The sequence below is a fragment of the Thunnus albacares genome, chromosome 12 (assembly GCF_914725855.1).
Source record: "Thunnus albacares chromosome 12, fThuAlb1.1, whole genome shotgun sequence".
In the NCBI taxonomy this organism is placed as follows: Eukaryota; Metazoa; Chordata; class Actinopteri; order Scombriformes; family Scombridae; genus Thunnus; species Thunnus albacares.
The window spans coordinates 7,198,545-7,215,414 of NC_058117.1; the positions used below are offsets into that span (position 1 = coordinate 7,198,545).

A 16,870-nucleotide genomic window follows, 5' to 3' on the forward strand; every position below is an offset into this window, starting at 1 on the left:
TTTGAAGAAGAAATACTTTAAAAAATCATACCCGTATATATCAGAATGAGCTGGGAAACTGCGCTGTGCCAATTAAGCGAGACCTTGATGGAATTTATTCTACCTCACAACCCTTAGTTGAAGGCCCCATGAACTTCAAGTAGACAGCATATTTAGTCTAATATATGGTCTTAGGAATGCTTGCTCAGGATTACTTTACTGTGATAGCGAACATCTGATTAGACAGAACTTAAACCCTTCTTTGTCTGAGCTGCAAGAAGCACAGATGCAATTTGAGGTTTTTTTCTTTCTTTTCTTTTTGTTTCTGCTTCACTACCACAAACTGTGCAGAAGTACTTGTCTCTTATGATGATATCTCAAAAAGTCACATTGGATATGGTAATGACACAAAAAACACCAACAAACACATTAAGCAGTATATGCACATTACACAATTTTTTTTAGAAGTGTGAAAAAACAAATATACCCATATTGTATTAAAAACTGTATATGTGTGTCTTTTGTTTATAACAATGTATGTGTGTGTGTGTGTGTGTGTGTGTGTGTGTGTGTGTGTGTGTGTGTGTGTGTAATGGAAGGGTGTCGCTGCATATTATATTACATTAGCCTTTATATTACCTTGCAATAATAGACTGCTATAACCTGTTTGCTCTGTTTCACCCAAGAAAAGCACACAAAACACACATACACACCATGACACACTTACATTCATCTGAATCAGATATGTAGAAAGGCAGCAGTTAATCATATCTGATCATAGCATTAACATTATGTCAAAGCAGGACAACAGTCACTTAGTTGGTCAGTGAATTACCTAGATAATTACAGGATGAATATTAACAGTGTCAGTGAGCATATTAAATTGCAAGTGTGCATGCTGGAGAGCAAACAGGGCACGTGCACCCAGATGCTAGCTGCCTACCAGCTGGATCTCAGATGCAAAATAACCCAACAAAAGCCAAACGGAGCCCACAAGCAGAAGATGTTGCTGTCATCAGCAGCAGCTCCAACAGAGCAGAAAAATCAGGTAAAACACCTCGGCCCCTGGCCAAATCAGCCTCATTTAAGCCACTACAGCAAGCGTAACATTTTCCAACACCTTAATAACTACAGAGAGAGCTCTCTTAACTCGCCTTATAAGTTGATTCCGTAGCAGGTTAAATACCTTATTTCATCAATCATGCATGGAATAAATCTAATCCATCAAAATTCAGCTTTAAACTTAATCTCATGACTTGGATCTGGCAACAATTTATTGTGTGCGGCTTGGACTAAAATTGAATGAGAAGAAGTTCATATTCACTCCAGGACTGGTGTATCAGAAACGTGCTGCACAAAATTGTGTTTTTTCTGATTCTATTCATTTCTAATTATTGCTTTTAATCCTTTTTACACTGAAGCAGTTCACAATCACATCAGTTCAGATGGGCTGTGTTTCAGTGTTGCTCAATTGTCTACTGAACCAAACTGAGATGATCATTTTTTTTTAAATGGAGTGTTAAATAGTGTGAAACAACTATTAGCATTAAGTACACAGTGCTTTTCAGTCCTGTTGCTAGGCAGATTGCCTTTAGGACATCACTATGGGAAGATGCTATAATAAAGGTTTAAAGACATCAACATGTTAACACCTCTGGGAATAATAATAAACCAATGATAACAAACAACTAACATTTATTCAAACCTGCAGTTGGTCCAGGAAGTAAAAGTATACTCAGTCTAAAAGAAAGCTCACTTCTCTTTACTCCAAGGTTTCATGACAAATTAATTCCCGTACAGTTGCTTGTAATCAGATACTTATTTTGTTATTTTGTAAAGCAGCAGGTTTGACATTGTTGCTGGAAAAAAGCATGATGTTCCAAACATCCCCATTACACAAGGCGACACTTGATAAATGAGATGTTGTTGCAGATAGTTATGGTACATTCCAGAAACCTAATTTTTAAACTGACCTTGTATATTATCATCTCCGGATTCTTTGCAGCAGATTTACCAGAGATCGAACACGTCCTTCTAGACTCATTTTCCGCTGTCAAATATTTGCTATACTCGGGCATTCCTTCCACTTGCCGGCCACTGGGCCCCTTTGAAAGCCACCTGTCCTTCATCTTCCAGCAGTTCCAGGCCAGTGCCTGCGCAGGAGTCGTGCCAGTGGCTGTGGCTTCTGTTGTCTCTCTCCTGGCCAGCTCACAACCAGCTCCCACGGTGAGGAAAGCTTCACAGCCTGGCCTCCAGGACCACTGCCCAAACAACACAAGAGGTTCCCTGTCAAATGAGCCCCGAGCCCGACAAGATGCAGCTGCAGATTTTGTGGCTTGGTGGAGCCAAAAGTGTGAAGATTGTGAACTTCGACCTTGTTTCACTTTTCTTAAAGGTGCAACATTCAACATTAAATTTTAGACTTTAACATAGACTAATCTGGGTTGTAAATGGAAATTAACAAGCTGCCACTACTGAGGTGGCATCTCACCTCTAATCCTATACAATAATGCTGTTGTTTATGTAAAAGATTCAACCTTTTTAAAACAAATTTTGTCAAGAAATGTAAAATATAGAGATCCTGACTTCCAAAAAATGATCAGTTACCTCAAGCCTAGCCAGGGCTTTAGAAAAAACGAAACACTCAATTCCCCAAACTTCCTCTCAATTGAATAGTTTTCATTTTAAATAAAATCTTCATGATCCCTCTAAAACCATACTCTCTGCAAATATTTCCTTACCACGACTTCATATTGTTAAAATTTGTACTAAATGATGGTGTATTTCATCTGATTACTATTGTCAAAACCTGGCTCAAGGCTGGACCAAGAAGGGGAGATGACACATGAATTGTAACTAAAACAGAGATTTATTGTGTATAACTAAAAGATAAATGAAACTAAACACATCCAGAACCAAACATGGTGGAAGCCAGAGGAGAGAGGGAGTGACTGACTGCTACCAGCTTATATAGAAACCAGTCAGTCCAGATGAGCTGAATCTCCCTGACAACCCGACTCTGCCCAACAAGCTCCTGCTGAGAGAGGACAAGGAGTCTGTCCACAGAGGGTCGTCACACTATTAAGCAATTCATGGATTTCAAATTTATTAATTCATAATCCTAAATATGCAAATTCTGAAGAGGGCCGGCTAAGGCTTAATTACTACATAGAACATTAAAGGTTGGATAAAGCTTGAAATAAAGTAGTTGGGGCCATCTGACTTTCATCTAAAGGCAAAAGTGTTGATAGGCAATAATTATTCAAATGAGGATAATGGCACACACACTTGCATAGTCTTTCCTAAAAAGGATTCATAGTGTTACACTCATTTGTAAATATGAATATTTCCAATTGCTGTGTAAAAGGTTAGGGTGTGTAGCCCCCTCAATTCTGATGTTAGAAGGGTTTGGAGAAAGATGCTTTCAGATTCTGTTTGACGAACCGACAAGCACTACTTTGTTTGAAGCATACTGACTTTCTTTGTCTTTATAGCCAACATGTGAAAGTTGGACTATTTTTCCAAAGCTTATGTCATAAACAATTTTTTCTGGTGTTTCAACACTGAATAACATCAGCATTTTCATAGGCTGCCTTCATCCGTCAAGAGGGGTTGATTGCCGACCACGGACAATCCAAACATCCAAGCTTTTACTGTAACATCGGAAGATACCGACTCGATAAAGCATCGTAGTTTCAGCTGAACTTTGGAAAGCATTTTTACACAGAACGAGAGATGTAGATTTTAGCCTCCATTTCTTACAATGTAAAAAGGCTCTGTGGGAATAGCTTCAGGGTCAGTATGGAGAGTAGAAATCGTTACAGCAACCAAAACCCATTTCTATGTACATATAGGCATGTCAGTATTGTATTAAGACAGACTTGGGAAAACCCAAACATATACTTTAAGCAAAACTGTTTTAAGTGAAATTGCATTCAGTTCGAGTAGCGCAATACATAAATTAGTTGGAGGATTAGCCTGTAATTACTGTGGTCCAATGAGACCATCATCGAAGTGGCGGAGAGCCTCAAGTAACATCTATGATTTATTTTACAAATTTTCAGGTTTGCTTTATGACACATAAGAGAAAGAGCCCAGAGGTCACTATTAATTATACAGAGGTGCTACAGCACACGTGTGTAGTGAATGATGGAGTGTTTAACTGATGACTTAAAAACACAAGTTGAACCCAATATGAGTAGGTATAACTTACACAAATATGTCATTATTGTTATTAGCTGTAACTAGGCAGGATAATGTTCTTTTGTATATATGACATTTCCTAAAATTTACATCTATTTATTTTTCTGAATGAGAGTACTTCACAAGGCTCTCAAAAAAGAGAAAAACCTGATGAATACATTGTAACTTTAAAAAAACAAGGAAAGTGAATACCTTTAGAAAAGCTTTTTCATCCACTATAAATAAATGAACATGTTCTTCAAACTGAATTTCGTAGTATTGTCTCACTATACATTGTTAATGTGTGAAATGTCTGGAAATGTATCCAGTGTCTGAAAATGTGTGATTTGAATATGTGTGTGGGCGTGTGGTGTCACCTTTGATCTTCAAGAGCACAGGCTCAATGTCAACCTGCCAGCTGATGGAAGGATTTTCTGCCTTTCTAGTTTATGTTCCCATAGTGAAGACTGTGCATCAGCGTGTCCCTGAAGGTGAGAGACCACACCAGAATATCAAGACAACAAAGAGTATACACATCTGCATTAATATCATAACGCTTATAAGGGAGGACAAAAAAAAAGCAGAAATACATCTGCACAATCCATCGGGACAAGCCTGCAAGAAAAGCCTGCTCATGAACAACGAAAACAACAAGAGCCAAGTGAGTGATAATCACTGTAATGATGATAATCACCAGCCATCCAAGCAGAGAGAAAATAAAGTTTGAACAAATTATATGCTGGTTAATTTTTTCCCCCCACCCAGCACACAGAGAAAATTGAGTTGGCAGTGGCTGAGCAGCTAACAATGATAAATTGTCCATACCTGCGATCATATTAACAATAATTACAGCATTAGTGTATTTCATACAGTGATGAAAGCGGCGTCCGTGAGCGGAATACAAAGTTGCAGCACTCAAGGTGGAATGTGAAAGAGGATCTCTGTCGTCCCTCCATGTAAAGTCATTTTCCATCATGTTTCGCTTTCTCTTTCATCAGGGGCCGGTATTGTTTCGGCACTGCTCCGGCTGACAGAGTGTAATTTATAGGTGGAGCCAGACTTCCTGCCATCCACAATAAATTGGTCTCCATTTTCTGACATCTAGGCTTTTGGAAGTATGATTTCTTTGATCTTTTCAGCCTTACCAGACGTTTTCTGGTATTCCATTTTACATCATCACCCTCTCTGCCTCCTTCTCTCTCTTTCTTCTTATACTGTCTATCTCTCTCTCTGTCTCATCAAACTATCTGCCTCCCCCATTTTTTTTGCAATCCTGTCACTTATCTTTTCTTTATCTATCCTCTTTCTTATCTTCCAGTTTCATCTCCTTTTTCCTTTTGCTTCTCGCTGTGCCTCTGTCACTACCTCTAACACTTAATACTTAGCTGATGTTCTTTACTCAGTGTATATGGTGAATATCAATGTGTGTATTTCATTTTTTCTGCATATGAGTAAGAATATAAAGCCACATACATACATGTACACGTGTTTAGGTCCTGACTAGTGTGTGCGTGTGTCCTTGGTTTTCCATATATATGCAAAATGATTTCCTGTGTGACAGGATGCGTGTTTTACAGGAATGGTTCAGCATTTTGGAAAATACGCTTATTTGCTTTCAAGAGTAAGATGAGATTGGTAAATGTCTGTGCACTGGAGCCAGGGGGTGATAGTGGCCTAGGATTGAATAAAGACTGTAAGCAGGGGGGAAACAGCTAGCCTGGCTCTCCCAAAACTTCAAAAATACATGTTCCTGCATCTTTAAAGGTTACTAATTAACATATATCTCATTTTTTAAATCTGTACAAAAACAGAAATGGAAAATAAAAATCCACACTTTGTGGTTTTAGGTGGAGTTTCTCTTGGCTAGCTAATTTGTTTTGAAAAAATCCCATGAAAAGACCAAAACCAATAATGTTTCGATCAGTCTCTCAACACAACTCGACATAAAGCTACAGACAGCAGCTTGTTAGCTTAGCTTAGCACAAAGACTCAAAACAAGTGGAAACAGCTAGCCTTGCTCTGTCCAACGGTTATGAAAATCTTCCTATCAACACCTCTAAATATCACTAATTAGCACTTCTTGTTTCATTTGTATAATAAGCTAACAAACGTTTATAAGGATTATGCACCAGACTATTTCTTGGCTGGGACTGGTTACTTCCTGGAGTCTCCACTGTCTGCCAAAAGAGAGTCTGGCACATAACCTCATGTAAAACAAAAATTGTCACTATATTTATTAAATGGACTGCACTTATATAGCGCTTTCCTACCTTAATGGACAAAGCACTTTACAATTTTTGACTCTCATTCAACCATTCAGACACACACACTCACACACTGATGGCAGCAGAGGTAACATGCAAGGCTCTGGCCTGACCATCAGAAAATACTTGAGAATTCACTTCAACACATGGACAGGACCCTCTCTACCCCCTGAACCACAGAGACCCATCAGGAAATGTAAATGTAGTTAGTGGTTATCTGATTGGTATTTAATTGTTTTTGGACAACAGTAGAGCTCTGCTGTGGCACAGAGGAACAAGCTTTATCTATCAGGCTTGTTAGTAGGATCGGTGGCTGGAATTGTTGGAAGGCAATGTTGGAAAGTAATGTAACAAGTAATTATTACTAATTGCTAAGTAACAAATTGCTTCTGCCATCAAATGACAACCAACATATTTTAAATGAGTTATAAATAAGGAGAAAATGATTACATTTTTAAATAAGATATACTGTCAGTAGTGAGTGATCATATTTGAAAATCTTATGCTGTGTCTTTAGGCTTGGACTTACCACCCGTGTGTAGGTGTGTATGTATATGTATGTCTGTATGTATGTGTGTGTGTTTGTGTGTTTGTGAATATGACATAAGTGCATTCAACAGCATGCCAGAGTAATTCAACTGCACTGTCCGCTGGCACCTGATTCTCGGCTGACCAACCCCGTTGCACACATAAACAGTCCCACGCAAACGCATCTCTCACTCCTACTCCATCCACACACACACACACACACGGATATTTCCCATGAAACCCCACACACACACACACACACATATATCCCTCCAACTCTCTCTCTCTTCAGCGCACCCTCCCTCTTCTTTTCATCTCCCTCGCTTTTCCTCCATCCACCAGATGGCTGACCCATCTGCTCCCCCTCTCCTTCCCTCACTCTCCACCTCCGTCTCCCTCTCTCCCCCACTGCTCTGTGCTTCATGTGGTAGAGATCCAAGTTCTGTATGCACAGGACCCTCAGTTCCCTCCGACGCTGTGCGTTCACTGGGGTGACTCGCTCCCCTCTTACACGGATTGTGTGTGTTTGCGCGCATCTGTTTGGTTGCCAGTTTCTGTGTGTGTATGCCCACATTTTGAAGCCATTTCTGACAATGGTTCTTCTTGAAAACTCATGTGTTTCCTTCTGTGTGTGTGTGTGTGTGTGTTTGCATTTGTGTACACATCTGCTTAGGTAGCCAAATTTGTCTGTGTGTCTATGCAGCACATCCACCATCTGTTAGTGTATTTATGCATTTGGGGGGTGTTTGTCTGATTACAGACTAAAATGTGTTTTCACTTGAGAGTGAAGTGTACATGTAATATTTGTTTTTGTCTCAGCATTGATTATCCTGCTTTATCTGCTTGCCAAAAGCGTCAAGGAAAACTACGGTTTATTGCAACTTGGGTTATATCTTCAAAGTTTTGGCCATTATGATAACGTTCTATTTAACAAGCTGAGATTTGATAACAAGGGAACATCATGAAATAAAAAGTCAGCCGAGGCAAGATATATGAGCAGTCAGAAAATCATAAAGGTTTCAAACAAGCCAACAGTTAAGCCAAATTTTCTAAACTATGTTATCTAGAGGTAATACAGATAGTGAGAGCACACAAAAGTTTGGTAATAATCCCTTATTGCACAGGAAAACTGTGTGCCTCTAGCTTAGTTGGACCATGAAATCAGTCTGTAAACTGTGATGGAGGTTCACAATGGTTTGGGTAATAATTTTACTGTTTGCCTTTGTTTTCTCTTCCAACAAAGTTTGGCTAACCTCACACCAGTTTGTGCCTCTCATGTGTTACAGTTTGATAACAAAGCTTAAGTGTCCAATTTTCTGAAAAATAAAACCAGAAGGCCATTTAACAACAATAATCAAAGTCTCTAGCCATCTGGACGAGAAACTATTCTGTTTAACCTGTTTCCTGAGCTGTGACTCTTTCCCCTAATACAAACAAAATTGATACTTGGAAATGATATATGGCATATATGTGAACATGAAAACAATTTAAAATGTCTATTAGTTGTATTTGTCTGCACTGATGTCATTCTCTATTACATTTATATTTTCATTTTGAAGATATGTCATTTCCACCTACCTGGATAGGAAATACAGTTGCAACATGGGAAACAGGTTAGTCTTTCAGGACCCTGGAAATGCCTTCAGAATTACCTCACCAACTGCAATATGTGTTGTTAAATGACCTTCTAGGTTTTTCAAAAATTGCAGGTATTTATTTTCAGAAAAACTGATGCTTACTCTGTGATGCCAATGTAATGATAATACATGAGAGGCACAAACTGGGGCTAGGCTATCCAGGGAGTCTGTTTAAAGTGGTTGTTTAAAGTTGAACAACTAATAAACACGCATGAAAGGGGTTGCTCGTAGTGATGAATCCACAAAGAATTATCACAACTCTGCAGTTCCTTTCAGCTCTATAGAGGATTTCAGCATCTTTAAGCTAATTGTTTTGGTTTAACTGTCTACAGCTTTGCTGTTTTGATTCACTCTCACCGCTCTCATCTGCATGGTTTCTAGCAGAAGCAGACAGCTGTTTTCAGTTAAAAAGCTCTATAAACCAACTCTATGCTACATGCCAGCACCAAACGGCACACGGACAAAGTTAGTGACCAGCTGGTGAACATACAGTAATACCAAGCGGTTAAAGATTTTTTTTAAAAAGGGTCAGATAAAGAGTCAGACATTTCCCTGAGTCTTGAGATGGTGGAGAACAAAATAGAGCTAAAAGGAGAGTGAATACTGGACATCAGGTGGCCAGAAACATGACTGAATGCTAATGTTGCTTAACTGCTAGATATGTAAATATGCCATGCTTTTTGCTAACACGTTTGCCAGATTACTTTAATGTCATAATATGTAAGTGTTGTATTTACAGCTTGTTTCCACTGCCCCCAAGTGGCCAAATCAATGAACGCAGGTTTAAAACCTGTTTATTGTTATCCTCCGCTGACGTGGTTTCTAGTCTTCCTGGGGTCCGTTTCACAAAGCAGGTTTAGTGAAAACTCAGGGTCTGTTAACCCTGAAATGAGGGAAACTCTGAGTTTTCCGTTTCAAAAAGGGAGGTAACTCAAACCAGAGAAAGAGGGATAACTCTAGCCTGTTTCACAGAGAGGGGTAACTTAAGCTCTCGGTCAGTTACCGTAGCAACAGACTCTATGAATCTAACCTGGTCGGGACCAGGTTTTTCTCAATGAACCTCGAGTTTCTCTCAGTCTCCGCCCTCTTTCAGAGCCACACACTCCATTTGATTTCTTCATTCATTCAGTCAGCAGGCGAGTTTTGGCGTAGCCTAGTTCTGCCGTCTGTCATTTAAAAAAATCATTAAAAAAATCAGAGTCAGTATATTAGAAGTCCATTAGGCACAGTAGGTGGCGACTTTTTCACTAACATGGCATGTCCTTTTGATAACGATCCCGTGGATGAAGGTGCAGCATCACTGCGCAGAGAATTAAATATTCGTTGAGAGATGGTTATCAGACCGCGCATAGATGTTCTAGCATTTCCAGACAATTATCTTTTTGAGCGGTACCGTTTCACGTCACAGTCCATCATCTACATACACAACATTACCAATCGTAGTCATGCTCTCACATCCAAGCAGATATTGTGTGTTGCGCTGCGTTTCTTTGCAAACGGAAGTTTTTTGTACAGTGTCGGAGCCAGCCACTGGCCTTCCTAAATTCTGGCTTAGGGCCAGCTCCTCTGCCTCCGTTAGAGGTGGCGGTGCTGGACCACCACCCGTTTTACGGACATCTGCCTTCTTTCTGTTGGCTGAGTAGAAGTCTGTGTTAGTTTAAATAGGATTAATTATTTAACAGAACATGATGTAGATGAGAAGACATTTATGTGTGTGAAACCAGCATTATGTTGGGGATAAAACAACTGCACAGTCAAACAGCCACTTAATATTTACTTTACAATGTAAAAAATGATCAAAGTGAGCTACCCCCATGAGATTATGCCGAGGTCTCACCTGTTTGAACAATGTTTTTATATTTTATCCTAAACTGCTGCCAAGTGCGCTTCTCCCTCGCGGGATTGGACCTAAATAAAATAAATTAATAGGCGACCAATCAAGCAGTTTTCCTCTGTAATATTATTGTGATTGTAAAGGACTACATTTAAACTTACGCATTGACCCGAGCAGCAATGTTCTCCCACGCCGTCTCCCTCTCTTTTGCAGCTGCAGCGGTGTTGCACTTCTTTTTGAAAACATGTTCAAACTCGCCGTATTATCGCATTAAGATGTCTAGTTCTAGTGGGGCGAAAAACGCAGCCCCCCTCTTCCCCGTTGCCATGGTGACTCGTTGAATCGGGGCTCCATTGATGCTGGCTTTTTATAGTTGTGGTGCACGCGCCTAACTCCAAGTGAAACTACTCCGAGTTGATTAAACTGACTCAAACCAGCTGTTCTGGAACCGGAAACTCAGAGTTTCGTATCTCAGAGTAGATCAACTCAGAGTTCAGGATTAGACTCAGAGTTTGTTGAACCTGCTTTGTGAAACAGACCCCTGGGGTCCGTTCGTACACACAAATATATTCAGGACAAGATCTACACAATAACTAATTGAATAAGTAATTGAAAAACTAAAGTTGCAAGTGGAATATAAAATTAAAATAATTAATTGCAGTCAGTTTAAATAGATGTTAGATGTTTATATTACACCGTATGAATTTATATATATTTGACTTGCAGTTTGAATCTTTATGGATTAGAAATGTATTTGATGTTGGTTGGTAAACAGTTCCAGTCTGAGGATGCTCTGTATAGTACAGTACCTTTCAAATCATTTGTTTTTGTTCTTGGAAGACATAATTAACCCTTCTTAGTTTTCCTAGTTAAATGTTTTACTAAGAACGATGACTGGATGATCATCTGTATGATTGTCTGACTGCTTATTTCTTGCCAGTCTAACTATTTTTTGGAATGTCAGCAATTAACTTGGTGAATAGTGTTACCATAACAAAAAGAAACTAGTTGATTTCTATTGGCTATTAGTTATAATATAAACTGGTCCCAAGTTGTAATAAACCAAAATATTTCTTTAATGTTTCCTCCACTCGAGAAAGGAATGAAGAGCACTGTAGTGCTGCCCTGAAGGCTCAGTGGTAGCTCTACCTGCTTCTGTGTGTCTCAGTCACCATGACCTTGCCTTTACAGATAGCTAATGGCATGCCAAGAGACATTTGACTGACAGGTGGGCAAGCACGCAGCACTCCTATACAAACAGAGATTGACACACAAACATGCAGACACACATTTACTAAGCCCACATGTGGATGGATAGACACAAACACATGTAAGCACAAACACACGAGCCATGTGGCAAATTCAGGCACAGAGGGAGATAAACGCCATAAGCCTGAGGAGGGGAGTGATTGCTTCACACATGTGGCAAGAGTCAACTAGGAGAATAACAGGGAGGGGGGGAAAAAATGGCAAAGCAGACAGTCTGACAGGCATGCTGGACAATCACACAGATGCACAGATGGGAAAACTGACAGACTGACAGACTGACAGACAGACTGATATTTTGCTATGCAAGCCCCTGCTGCGTTACCCTGATACGAATATCTATGCACAAGCACAGAAACAGCATGGAAATGAAAAACAAACTGAATTTTGACATTTTCAAAAAACCCACATACACCTCAACTTGCACAAAGCCTATGCATATCAGATGTGGAGACAGTGATATTTGGTTTAGAGACAGAAGAGCTATGTCACAAAATGTGATCGCAGTCTTTTGAAAGAGACGAGTGGGAATAGAGAGTGCAGTGATGGGACTTTTTCCTCAGATGTTCAGCTAGTTCAAATATTCAGTAAAGGACAGAAAGCAAAGTACATACACAGGATGAGAATCATCCACTTTTAACATCTGTGGACAGGCGTGGATGGTAGACACACACTAGTTCTGTGTGTATTTATATGTGCTTGTGTGTCTCAGTTGGTATTAGGGACACACCTGGCAGAAGCAGCCTGTGCTCGGAGACCTCAGGTGTGGCGAGACAATGCTGAGAATGGAGGGAGGGAAGGAGAGAGGGAGAGAAACAAGGAGGTCACAGGGGCCGCTACGGGCACCAGGTCAACTGTATTCAAGTGGAAGACCATCAGAAACCCGCATCCCCCGATGGACAAGATGAAACCACACGGAAAATAGGGAACGGCGGCCTTGATGCCGTCCACTTGCACGCACGCAGCATGCACAGATGCTACCCTGCACATGCACATACTCACACACCATCCACCACACGTAAACAAATTAGAAAGACTACCACAGGCAAAAACAAGTGAGCAAAATGCATCCCACATGTTAACAAGCATCATAATGCTCTACAGTGTAGCTCACAGTTGCCACCAACTCCTCTCCATTGTTCTATCTCGTGCCTGGGGTCTTGGCAGCAGACAGCAGAGGAAAGAGGAAGAGGAGCAGTTGGGTTATGCACGCCGGTCAGATCGCCTGCCCTCTCCTCTCATCTGCTGCTTTAACCCTTCATTAATCCCACACAGTGAGTTTTTAACCCCTCGTCGCCTGTGCCTGGCGAGCACCGCGGCATCTCGCTCCTGAAATTCCCTGCAGAGGCCATCAGAACCAATTAGGCGAGATGAAAGCCTACGCCAAAGCAGACCCGCCACATCACAGGCGGAGAGGAGAGATTACCAAGAATCAGGTGAGAAGGGAAAACAAGCAAACAAACAAATTTAATTTAAGGCTGCAAATCATTGTGATATTTGCAGATTGAGAGGAGGGACAGACAATGAGAAGTAGAGTTAGTTAAGATCTCAAGGCTGTTTTTTGCTTTCTATTTTTTTCTTCTTAGTTCAACAGAAAGCTTACATTTATTTATGGGAATAAGACAGGATACAATAACAAGCAAAAGGTTAAGATAAAGAATGAGAGAATAAAAGGGTTTATATCTATTTTGACAGAGGATAAGGGGTACAGTCCTGAAAAAATATATATTTATGAAACGAAAAAGTATACAAAAAGAAGTGTTGCCACGCTCAGAGGTGAGAAAAACACTTTAATGTTTTATGTTCTGGGACAGCGGCGGCACAGCTTACTGTGTAGGAGACACTGTATAAATACACCTGAACAGTTTTACAAGGTTGTGTTGAGGAACAACAATGCACCGCAACAGAGAGACACAGTAGTAAATATCCACAACAAGCATCGGTACTGGAAGACCCTCCCAAAGCAATAAGAAACCCCGCTACTGAATAGTTAGATGAAGGGTATTGTAGTAACAAGCACTATAGGGATTACAGGCAAAAGCAAAGCAAAGACTAGGCTTACTCTGATATGTTTTAACAAGAGAAAAAAGGGAAGAAAACAGCAGAGCTGGCTTGGCAGAAAAAGACAGGATGTGGATGAAACAGAGCAGACACAGCAAGAATTTTAACATCTGGCAAAGACAACAGTGGTGTCTAAAAGAAAAAGCCATAATTAAATATTCTTAGATACATTTTTATATTAATAACAAGCAATGTAAAGTGATATTTTGTAATTTAGTGTTGCCAGAGCAAGAGTTCTTTCTTTCAAGGAGCATCAGAGACATGCCCCGTACTCAAACCACAACATTGCTCAACATCTTTGCTGTGGTTAAGTCTAGTCTATTGAGGCCACTGTGGGTGGAGTAATTGGTATCTCTGCATCTTATATGATGGGTTTCTACCTTTATAATAGTTATGTCAGTGTAAAATGGTGAGTTGAGACAGAACATACTGGCTGGAAATGTTATTGCTATATTTTGTGGGTTTGGCCACTTAGCCGCAAAACAAGAAAAATACACCAGAACAACTAAATAAACCCAGAAATCAAAGGACACTGCAAACAGGCCTTTTTTTCTGAGCAAACATTTTGACTCGTCTTGGCATGAGAAGCCCAGGTGGGACCTATCACATTAATGATGGCTCTGTTCCACTGGTGTCCCAGTATGCCACTGGCAGGGAGTCACTGGATGGCCCTGGAACTGGCACACCAGAATGCAATTCAGTTATTATTAATGTTACACATTACACCTGTGCTTTCCCTGCTGTGACATGTCAAAATACCTGCTCTGAAAAAAAAGGCTTGCAGACTCTTCTATCAGTAGACATTGTGAATCATCACACATGGGCATGACTTACAACATAATCGACGACTGCGTATCATTGGGTGTTCCAGTTCCAGCACTCTACTGTTGTGCATGTTGGCTCTCTCGCATGGCATACTGGCATACTTGAATAGGCCAGAGCGATTAATTATATTAGTTACACCTGTGCTTTCCCATGATTTGAGAGAAAGGTAATGCCATTGGATTAGGTTTTTTATCAACATAATACGGAAATGTTTTAAATTAACATTTAAAAAGCAGAATGTTCATTCCATACGAATTAGAAAAACATTCATAGATATTATTTCATTTATTCATTCATTCATTTCAATATTTTACCAAAACCACAATCTCACCTGCCCTTATCCAATGTGCCTTTGTAGCCCTAAGGTAACCACACATAGGACACAGGATGTGAACCTCAGTTTCTGGTGTCAATAACATGCATTTCCATCCACCTGTTTTGTTCACATTTTCAATCTGCACATATAAAAACCTGTATGGAAATGCTAGAAATTTGAAGAAATCCCAAAATATCACAAAAACGTTTTTACACTTGGTTGAAGTGGAAAATTTGGTGTATCGATGAAACCAAATGCGACAAAATGCAATGAGCAAATAAATCATGACATACGAGAAACAGATATCAAATGGAGCTTCTGCTCCCCTGAAGAAAAAATTTAAAAAATAGCAGAAAGCAAAAACATCGGATCTGTGTGGAGCGATTAAGAGACTGTAATACTCCTCAAATTAATACATGAAACAATCATAAATGCCATATTTCCATCATGTTTTCTAAATTGTTTTTCACCGTTTGAGGTTTGACTGCCTCTCTATTAATTACATCATCTTGTTGCCCCTGACTGGAAAATTAGAGCAACCAGCTGTTTTATTTCAAAATTCGCATAATGGAGGTGCATGGAAATGCGCATTAATTCGAATTTAGCCCATCTTCTGGAAATTCAATTAAAATTTGTTCTCCATTTGGATGGAAAAACAGCTTCTTCTACTTTGCATGTCCATCATCCATCCACCACCTCCCTGCAAATTTTGTGCTGCACAAGAACATGACACTGGAACACATGTTCAAATTAACGTAATACAGCAGTTAGTTTTGTGGTGGATTTTTTCTTGAATGACATTTTGAGTCGTGAGTTGTATCCCAATTCCATAATAAATACTAATTCTAACACAGTTTTGAGTTTGTACTGCTTTCACACTGAAAAACTGAAATTATTTATACGGAAATTTATCAGTATGCATATTAAATTTGCTTCATTTTTGAGTGTGCTGTTGATGGACACTATCACCCCACAATAAATTGCACAAAGGAAATGGAGGAGCTGCTCACAGCTGGAAATAATTTAAACAAATTGCAGATGGTGTCAAGACAGCTCCAGGAGAATCTCAGTAAACAAACAATATATTATTAAAACTTTGGGAGGAAAAAATTGCCTCCTCTTTGTTGAGTTCAGTTGGCAATACATTTCTGAAGTCACATTTTGACGGACTTCTGTTGGTGTACATCATTTCAATTTCTTGTATACTAACAGTAGGGTTGTTAACCATGTGCCATAGAGGGCCATCTGTATGCAAGTTTCCGTTCTGATCAAGGACCCACTAATTAGCACTCCTTCAGGTAGAAGGGAAGAACTCATCAGTGAAGACACCTGCTGAAGTGATCCGTTGGAATGAAAACCTGCAGACTGTATGCTCTCTATGGCATATGGCTGGCCACCCCTGCTTTAGGACATATCACTGTATGGTATAAAGATGTAGTGGGCTTCATTTCAAAGTCACCTTCGCTGAGATTGGCACCCTAGGAGAGGAGCTACGTGATATAGAGCTACAATAACTCTACTAGCAAAAAGGACATTACTTGTGACTTACACATTAACTATTTTCCCTGACTTATGAAGAATAAAATGTAAACACAGTTACACCAGTTATGTTGTATGCATGTGAAGTTTGGAGGTTTCAAAAAAATAGATATATTGGAAAAACTACAAGTCATATTTCTTAAAGGTGCAGTGTGTAGAAGAAGAAATGGAATATAATATTCAAAAGTATGTTTTAATTAGTGTATAATCACCTGAAAATAAGAATCATTGTGTTTTTATCACCTTAGAATTAGCCCTTTATATCTACATAGGGAGCGGGTCCTCTTCCACAGAGGCCACCATGTTGCACTGCCATGTTTCTACAGTAGCCCAGAATGGACAAACCAAACACTGGCTCTAGAGAGGGCCACTGTAGGTTCTCCTGCATGCTTTAAAGGGGAGGGAGGATTCAGTTGGTTGCAATCTGCAATTTCACCAC

At 39.8% G+C, this 16,870-nt stretch overlaps 1 protein-coding gene across 1 annotated transcript in view; it reads right to left on the reverse strand.

Annotated features, from left to right (window-relative positions):
• Nucleotides 1-15,234, reverse strand: part of LOC122993879 — a 158,516-nt gene extending 143,282 nt beyond the window's left edge. The window contains exons 1-3 of the mRNA XM_044368322.1: nucleotides 14,586-15,234; nucleotides 4,539-4,646; nucleotides 1,953-2,240 (exon numbers count right to left, since the gene is read on the reverse strand). The gene's annotated coding sequence lies outside the window, so the exon portion shown is untranslated. The remainder of the gene's footprint in view (nucleotides 1-1,952; nucleotides 2,241-4,538; nucleotides 4,647-14,585) is intronic.
• Nucleotides 15,235-16,870: the final 1,636 nt, after the last annotated feature.